At 37.4% G+C, this 8720-nt stretch overlaps 1 pseudogene; it reads left to right on the top strand.

Annotated features, from left to right (window-relative positions):
- Positions 1-629: 629 nt before the first annotated feature.
- LOC136406452 (beta-arrestin-2-like) lies at positions 630-4011 on the top strand (annotated as a pseudogene).
- Positions 4012-8720: the final 4709 nt, after the last annotated feature.

Here is an 8720-nt window from a genome sequence, read left to right as displayed (position 1 = left end):
TAGTAATTTATTACAATATTAAAAAGCAGTAAACAAAATCTATCATTATATACAATTTTTCTATCTCACATTCAGTTGTCAATATTCGTATTTTCACCTAAGATGTACTCGTGGGAGTGATTGTGAAATATTGCCTATGAACTACATAAGAATATATTGTGAATGCATTTGGTCCCAAGATATTTATATAAAATAACACAAACCTGTTTAAGCTACCTGGACCCACAGGCATAAAAAATGATATTTCATAAGACTAAGATATCTTAAACACATAGATTTGACATATTTGCTGGATGAATTTTCAGTGATAGGTTAAGGCTAGCAATCAGTATTGATTCCAGAACAACAGATCTAAATAGGTCTTAATAAACCCATGAATTCAGCAGATTGACAGATTACTCTTGACACTTATGGGTCAATCTAGACAGGTTATCTTCTTAATCCTGTAGTTATCAGCACTCATAGATAGGTATAAATTCTCAAATATAATAAATTGTTAAAGGTTCAGTGTTCCCGACTTTATGTTCAAATTAACTTACATACACTTCACAAAATATTTTCTTTATTGGTCAAACATTAAATTTCAACCTAGTCATAATTAGATGGCACCTAGTATCACTTGTGAGTAGATGAGTATACGTTTATGTCAGGGTCCAACCACAACAAGTATATACTGGGATCTCGAATGGGAAAAGGTATGGAATTGAAATAAATGATAGACAGGAAACATGATAAACAGGAAACTAAAAGATATATACATATATATGGATGGGTTCAGGAGGACGCCATGGCAAACAGTCTCTACTGTTCATTAGCTGTAACGTTCACGCTCCCAGAAGCATATCCACTTTTATTCATAGAACAAATGTGGTCTATCAGAAATTCAGTTAAGTTTCCAAGGCAACTCAAAGACAACCCCCACCATACCATCGAAATCTACTTTACCCTAATAAGAAACTAGTTTCCGGTCTCCTCCGGAGAACATGGGTGAGACAAATGAGAATCAGGTGTAACTCTTTGTTAACTAGGCAAATGAGGTGGGGTTTGGGCCCAGCACCTCTGTCCAGATTGCAAAAATACCCTGTTTATTTATTTGGTCCCCAACATATCCCCCTTTTTATTTTTTAAAACTTTAATTCGTGTGCTGTGATTCATATTCATCTGAATTCCCATGTTCTGATTTGCAGGCAGACTGGAGAACTATAAAATAAACAACAAAATTGAAATGGCCAATGCTAACAGTTACTATAACAAGTATCCTAATACAAATAAGTGACTAGATTATCAAGCAAAGTCTTAACTAATACAACAGAATCTATAATAAAATTCTTACAGTCTTAAATGTCCTTAACATGTTAATGTAATTTCACCAAGTCCATGTTGACACCATCATCGCTTCATATTATTTGTAAATGTAACCCAACCCCACTTCAGTCTGAAAACTGTCCCAAGAAGCAGGAGTCACACACATTCAGGAAAAGTCCACAAGGCACTGGAGTTGTGGTCACATTTCCACACTTTGCAACTATTGTCCAAGTCTCAATGACCACTGCTTCTAGCTGATAACAATTGAGATAGATTGGTAAAGCCATCTACAGCATGTATGGAAATGGAGATTCCATTTTCTTTAAACTGGAGAGATGAACCCAGGGTGCCTTTCCCTGGAGCTCTGCAGCCATGGTGTGGTGAAGAGAACCTGGGGATAAACTATGCTGGGTGCAGAGGTAAATTCATCTAAATTAGGAGCAGGTCCCAGCCTAAAATAAGCATAGGGTATTAAGGCAGGAGGAATAAAGGAAACACTATATATTAAACAAAACAGCAGAAAATAAAGATTAGCAACACCCACAACAGAGATCTTTGAGGGATGAATAAAAATCCAAATATTCAAGCAAGGCATAGTAAGTGGCCTTCGTGTCCACATGAAATGAGATCAGTTAACCTGTTTCTTGTAAGAAATACCCTGGGCCCATCCACGGTGACATGAGATGGGGCTGACAGCCCTGGGCACCTTTAGCCTTCAGTGGCAAGTCCCAGTAGGCAGGACAAGGTTAGGTCACAGGTGGCTGGAGCAGGGCTGGAAGAGACTAAACCCTCTCTTAGAGGAGTGAAGGGGCAGCTTACCTTCCAGTGTTCCCTTTTCCCACAGCAAAGTTATGTCCTTGGTAGGGGCAGAGAAGCCTGGAAGGCTTTAGCTCAATGACCTTCCTTTTCACTCTTGAAGCAGGGCCCTGATGAGTCCTATGAGGCTCCTTTGGGGCAATGGAGCCTTTAATGGTGTATGCCAAGAGCTGGTATTTTTCCTGACCTCTTTTGGGATTTTTCTGCCTTTTCCTCTTGGTCATTACAGACCTTAAAAGCCATGCTCAGAAGATCTTGCTGAGAGTTTTGAGGGTCCACATTCACCTATATAAACTTTTTCTGTATATCTGAAACTATTTAGACAAAGACAAACAGTGTTACTAGCTGGATCAAATAAAAGAGGGTAGAAGTTTGCAAAAGAAAGAGGTTTGGAGTCTCCTGTGCATTCAAAAGAAATTCTTCAAGGTAAATAGATTTTCAGGAGTTCCAGGACATGACTTCCCTCCTTCTTTATATATATATATATATAAAGTATATATATATACTATTTACAACTGAGCTTCAAGCATTTGTTGAGTACACTCCACAACACCTTGACCTCAAAAAGTGCAAGAAACACCTATCTCAATGCCAACCTCCAACAAAATACAGCAAATGCACTTTCAAGTAGCATTCCCACACCCATCAAAACACTTCTACCCAATCAATCAACAGGTAATTCAAAGAGTAAAAAAATAAATAAAATAAAATAAAAAAGCTCACTGTGTACTTGGGCAAGCGGGACTTTGTAGATCACCTGGGCAAAGTGGATCCTGTAGATGGTGTGGTGCTTGTGGACCCTGACTACTTGGAGGACTGCAAAGTGTTTGTGACCCTCATCTGCACTTTCTGCTATGGCCACAAAGACCTGGACATGCTGGGCTTGTCCTTCTGCAAAGCCCTGTTCATCTCCACCTACCAGGCCTTCCCACCAATGCCCAACCTGCCCTAGCCCCCCACGCACCTGCAGGACTGGCTACTGAGGAAGCTGGGATAGCATTCCCCCCCCTTTTTTTTCACAATTCCCCAGAATCTTCCCTGCTCCATCACCCTGCAGCCTGGCCCAGAGGACACAAAGAAGGCCTGCGGCGTAGACTTTGAGATTCGAGCCTTTTGTGCCAAATCACTAGAAGAGAAAAGCCTCAAAAGGAATTCTGTGCATCTGGTGATCCGAAAGGTGCAGTTTGCCCCAGAGAAACCTGGTCCCCAGCTTTCAGCTAAAACCACACACCACTTCCTCATGTGTGACCAGTCCCTGTCTCTTGAGGCTTCTCTGGACAAGGAGCTGTACTACCTTGGGGAGCCCCTCAGTGTCAATGTCCATGTCACCAACAACTCCACCAAGACGGTCAAGAAGATCAAAGTCTCTGTGAGACAGTATGCCAACATCTGCCTCTTCAGCACCGCCCAGTACAAGTGTCCCGTAGCTCAGATCGAATGCAATGACCAGGTATTGCCCAGTTCCACGTTCTGCAAAGTGTACACCGTAACCCCACTGCTCAGCGACAACCGGGAGAAGCGTGGTCTTGCCGTGGATGGGAAGCTCAAGCATGAGGACACCAACCTGGCTTCCAGCACCATCGTGAAAGAGGGTGCCAACAAGGAGGTGCTTGGGATCCTGGTTTTGTACAGGGTCAAGGTGAAGCTGGTGGTGTCTCAGTCGAGCTGCCATTTGTTCTCATGCACCCCAAGCCTCAGGACCACATCACTCTCCCCAGACCCCAGTCAGCTGCTCCAGAAAGAGATGCTCCTGTGGACACCAACCTCATTGAATTTGACACCAACTATGCCATCGATGGTGACATCATATTCGAGGACTTTGCCCAGCTAGCTCAGTCAGTAGAGCATGAGACTCTTAATCTCTGGGTCATGGGTTTGTGCCCCACATAGGGTGCCAATTGTTGGGGTCCAACCACAACAAGTATATACTGGGGTCCTGAACGAGAAAAGGTTTGGAATTGAAATAAATGATAGACAGGAAACTAAAAGATATATACATATATATGGATGGGTTCAGGAGGACGCCACGGCAAACAGTCTCTACTGTTCATTAGCCATAACGTCCGCACTCCCAGAAGCATATTCACCCTTATTTATAGAACAAATGTGGTCTATCAGCAATTTAATTAAGTTTCCAAGACAACTCAAAGACAACCCCCACCATACCATCGAAATCTACTTTACCCTAATAAGAAACTAGCTTCCAGCCTCCTCTGAAGAACATGGGTGAGACAAACGAGAATCAGGTGTAGCTCTTTGTTAACTAGGCAAATGAGGTGGGGTTTGGGCCCAGCACCTCTGTCCAGATTGCAAAATTACCGTTTATTTATTCGGCCCCCAACACATTTATATTGCTGCAAAATTCAGATTTATTCTGTATTTTAGCTCTCCTCAGACTGATAAACTTATGTACAATTTAATTCTATTACTCTGTTTATAGAAAAGAAAAAATTCCTAAATTCTCACCTTGTGATATTATCTGATATTTTTAATATATTTTAGAAATATATTGATTTCATGTATTTTAGAAATTCTTCTCCAAGAGATTTAGTTAGCTTCTTGCAATTATGGGGTTTCCCTTACCTCTTCTAAGTAGAAAGAGCATCCCATCTAATACATAAATACAGTGATGTCTGGGTGGGGAAGGGCTGCTATGGTTGAATACCATGCATAAAATAAATTGACTTGTGCATTTTCAATATAGACACTCCAAATCTAAAAATGTCATTCTTCAAACATGCTTGCAGCCAAAACTCTAGATGTGTGGAAGAAGGCACATATACAGGACTAGAAAGCAGAAAATTAGAAAGATTGCACTAAATTGATTTATCTTGCTGGCATAGTTGGAAATTTTAGTTCTTTCTGGGGAAAAATCAAGCAGACATTAAAGTGTCTGGTTTCCTATTTATGTATTTATTCCCTATTTCAAAACCATTTACCTAGTGCTTAATAATTTCCAGATGTTTTTAACATTCACTCATTTAGCCCTCATAAAAACTTTACAGGATAAGTAGTCTTACCATTCTCGTTCTATAGATGGAAAGAACTTGTATCATAGCTAATTTCCTAATCAGAGCAAGATCACAGCATTAATGAGTGGGGAAGACTTGAGTGCATTTCCTCAACCACAATGCTATGCTACCTTTTCAGTTATTTTTCCTAGCATTCCTGATCCATATTAGCAAGACTACCATGAATGCATTAGAATGTCTGAGTCAATCCAACGGGTACAGAACCCTGACCAGATAGAGAAAGACAAACAATATGCCATCACTTACATGTGGAACCTGAAAGAAAAAACCAATTTCATAGATACATAGAATAGAATGGTAGCTTCCAGGGGCTCAGGATAAAGAGAAATGGGGAGATGTAAGTCTAAAGGTATAAACTTGTAGTTATGAGATATGTTACACTCTTATATGGAGTGTTTAGCAAATGAATACTCTATTAAAACCAAAATTTAAGAAAAAAAGTGAAATTTATATATATATATTTTATCTTTGGCAGTTAATTTACCTTTTCTTTAATTATCATTAATCTACCACCTACAATTCTTTATCTTGTATGATAAAAAGACTTCTATTATAGTAAAGAGGTATAATTCTATTTAATTAAAAAATAAATTCTTCTTGTAATGGTAGCTTGATGGTTCTGAATTAGCTTAGATGTAAGAAGTTTCAGTTATTTGACAATGAAACAAAGAAGGTTAAAAGCAATTTCCCAGTTACTTGCATGGCATTTAAATGGAAACCTTCAAATTCTTGGTTAGTTAACACATAGACTCAGAACTATTTCTCTAAAGTTTATCCCAAAATCTGGAGATACAATCATGTGTGCACTATTTGTTTTTATTCATTGGATTTTCCAAAATATGTGAGTATTAGTGTAGGAAGCATTTCCAAATACTTGTTACAATATGGTCAGAGAATGCTGTTCCAAATAGGGTGACACTAGAGAAAAGGGAAAGTGATGAGCCTCTTAAAAGTCTCAGTTAAGACATGTTCCTTAATTCCATCAAAAAAAGCAAAGCAAATGCAGCTAAAGGAAAGTATCTAAATCACCACCAGTCATTCTAGAATTTAATGTCTAAGAAAAAAAAAATCTAGATTTCTGGAAGTTAGAAAATGCATTTACACAGGCTTTACAAAGCTGTCCAATGACAAGAAATAATTCAAAAGGAAAGTCAAGAAGAGTAGCCCCAAAGTTCTTCTAATGCTATCACTAACCTGCATTTCCCAGTGTTTGATGTCAATATACTTTAAATTGATTTGAAAGTAGTGAAGTTTTCAGTGTCCTTAGGGTCCTGATACCTTCAGTATCTCTCTTGAACCTGGCAGCCTCAAATCAATTGAAATTACTTGACATCACTTATGAAAAGCCTTTGAAGTGCTGTTGCCTTGATTCAGACTGAACCTGCTCTGAAGTTAAAAAAAAAAAAAAAGAAAGAAAACACAACCTGGTTTTTTAAAACCTCTTTTTTTAGTCTCACTTTGTTATTTTCCTTTTTGTTTATATTTTCTGAATCATAACTTCTTTTGAAGATAAAATAATATGTTCTTTTTTTATTGTGCAATGTATTCACTTGATAGAGCTGATACTCTATAAAAATCATGGCATAATTTTTGGCTACTTCACATATGTATCTGTCTATCTATCTGTGTATCTACCTATCTATCATCTCTCTATCATCTATCTATCAAATCATCAGTTAAGATTAAATTTTAAAATTGTTAGAATTAAATTTAAAAATATGTTAAAGCATATAGCCTGTTGCTTGAGATATATTCGGTACTAAACATTACTGAGTAAATAGAAAACAGTGATTTCTTTGCCAACTATAAGTCCCTTTTCATTATCTAATACATCATTTCTCTTACTAGAAAATATGTTTTCAATGAAGTTAGATAAACGATCACCTCCAAATATACTACACACTTAAACATTAGTAAAAAAATAAGTACTCCCAACCTCAAAAAATTATATAACATAAGTTTCCTTTGCTTTTAGACATATGCTGATATTACTCAAAAAAGTAAGTCCAGATATTCACTAACATATTCATTCCATAAGCTTAACCCCACATTAATGGACCAATAATTTATTTTCATCTTCAAATAAATCAAAGCTATAACTGACTCAAAAAAAAAACTTATTCAACATTCCTGCTAAATTCATAATTAGTTATTTACTTTATAAAGTACAAGTGTAGGTCACTTAAGCATATTTTTTATTATTGTAATAGAACACACAAAGTCTACTAAAGATAATATTAGCTTATTGTGCTTTAAACTGCTTCAATCAACATAACAAGGGTTATTGACTCTATGAACAAGAAACAATATATCTTTCTAGAAGTAGATTACTTTTCCAATTACAGCTATATGTATGGAAAGTATAACAGTAGAATTTGCCAATATATCTGATAAAGGGTTAATAACCAAAATTTATAACGAACGTCTGAAACTCAACACCAGAAAGGTAAACAATCCAATTAAAAATTGGCAAAGGAACTGAATAGATACTTCTTTAAAGAGGACATACAAATGGCCAATAGGCATATGAAAAAATGTTCAACATCACTAATCATCAAAGAAATGCAAATTAAAACCACAATGAAATACCATCTCACACCTGTCAGAATGGCGCTCATTAACAAGTCAACACAAAATAAGTGCTGGCTCGGGTGTGGAGAAAAGGGAGCCCTCCTGCACTGCTGGTGGGAATGCAGACTTGTGCAGCCAATGTGGAAAACAGTATGGAGTTCCCACAAAATATTAAAAATGGAACTGCCTTTTGGCCCAGCTATCCTACTTTTAGGAATATATGCTAAGAATACCAAATCACTAATTCAAAAGAAGATATGCACCCCCCCATGTTTATGGCAGCATTGTTTACAATAGCCAAGATCTGGAAACAGCCCAAGTAAGTATCCGTCAGTGGACGAGTGGGTTAAAAAGCAGTGGTACATATATACTATGGAATACTATGTGGCCATGAAAAAGAAGAAAATCTTACCTTTTGTGACAGCATGGATGAACCTGGAGAGTATTATGCTAAAAGAAATAAGCCAGGCAGAGAAAGACAAATATTATATGATTTCACTTATATATGGAATCTAATGAACAAAGTGAACTGAAGAATGAAATAGAGGCAGAGGTGGGGTCATAGCAACCAGAGGGACAGCTGTCAGAAGGAAGGGAGATGAAAGGATGGGATCAGACAAGGTGAAGAGATTATAGTGAAATTATATATACATAACACATAGGTACAGATAATAGAATAGGAAATCCCAAAAGGAAGGGGGAGTTAGGGGAAAAGAAACAAGAGGGGTATAATGGGGAACACTATGGTGGAAGGTGAGGGTGTTATATTGAGTTGGATACTTGAATCCATGTTAACACAATAAGTTAAAATTAATAAAAATTAAATAAAAAGAAAATATATCAACAGAAATTCCTGTTTTGGACATGTGAAGTCATAATATGTCTCAGTGCCTACAGATTACAGTATTAAAAAATAAGATGTGTGCAGTTCCATTTTTAATTTTTTTAGGTAGTTCCATACTGCCTTTTGACCCAGCAATCCCACTCTGGAAGTAT

The sequence above is a fragment of the Saccopteryx leptura genome, chromosome 5, assembly GCF_036850995.1.
Source record: "Saccopteryx leptura isolate mSacLep1 chromosome 5, mSacLep1_pri_phased_curated, whole genome shotgun sequence".
In the NCBI taxonomy this organism is placed as follows: domain Eukaryota; kingdom Metazoa; phylum Chordata; class Mammalia; order Chiroptera; family Emballonuridae; genus Saccopteryx; species Saccopteryx leptura.
This window is presented reverse-complemented; position numbering and strand designations above follow the sequence as displayed.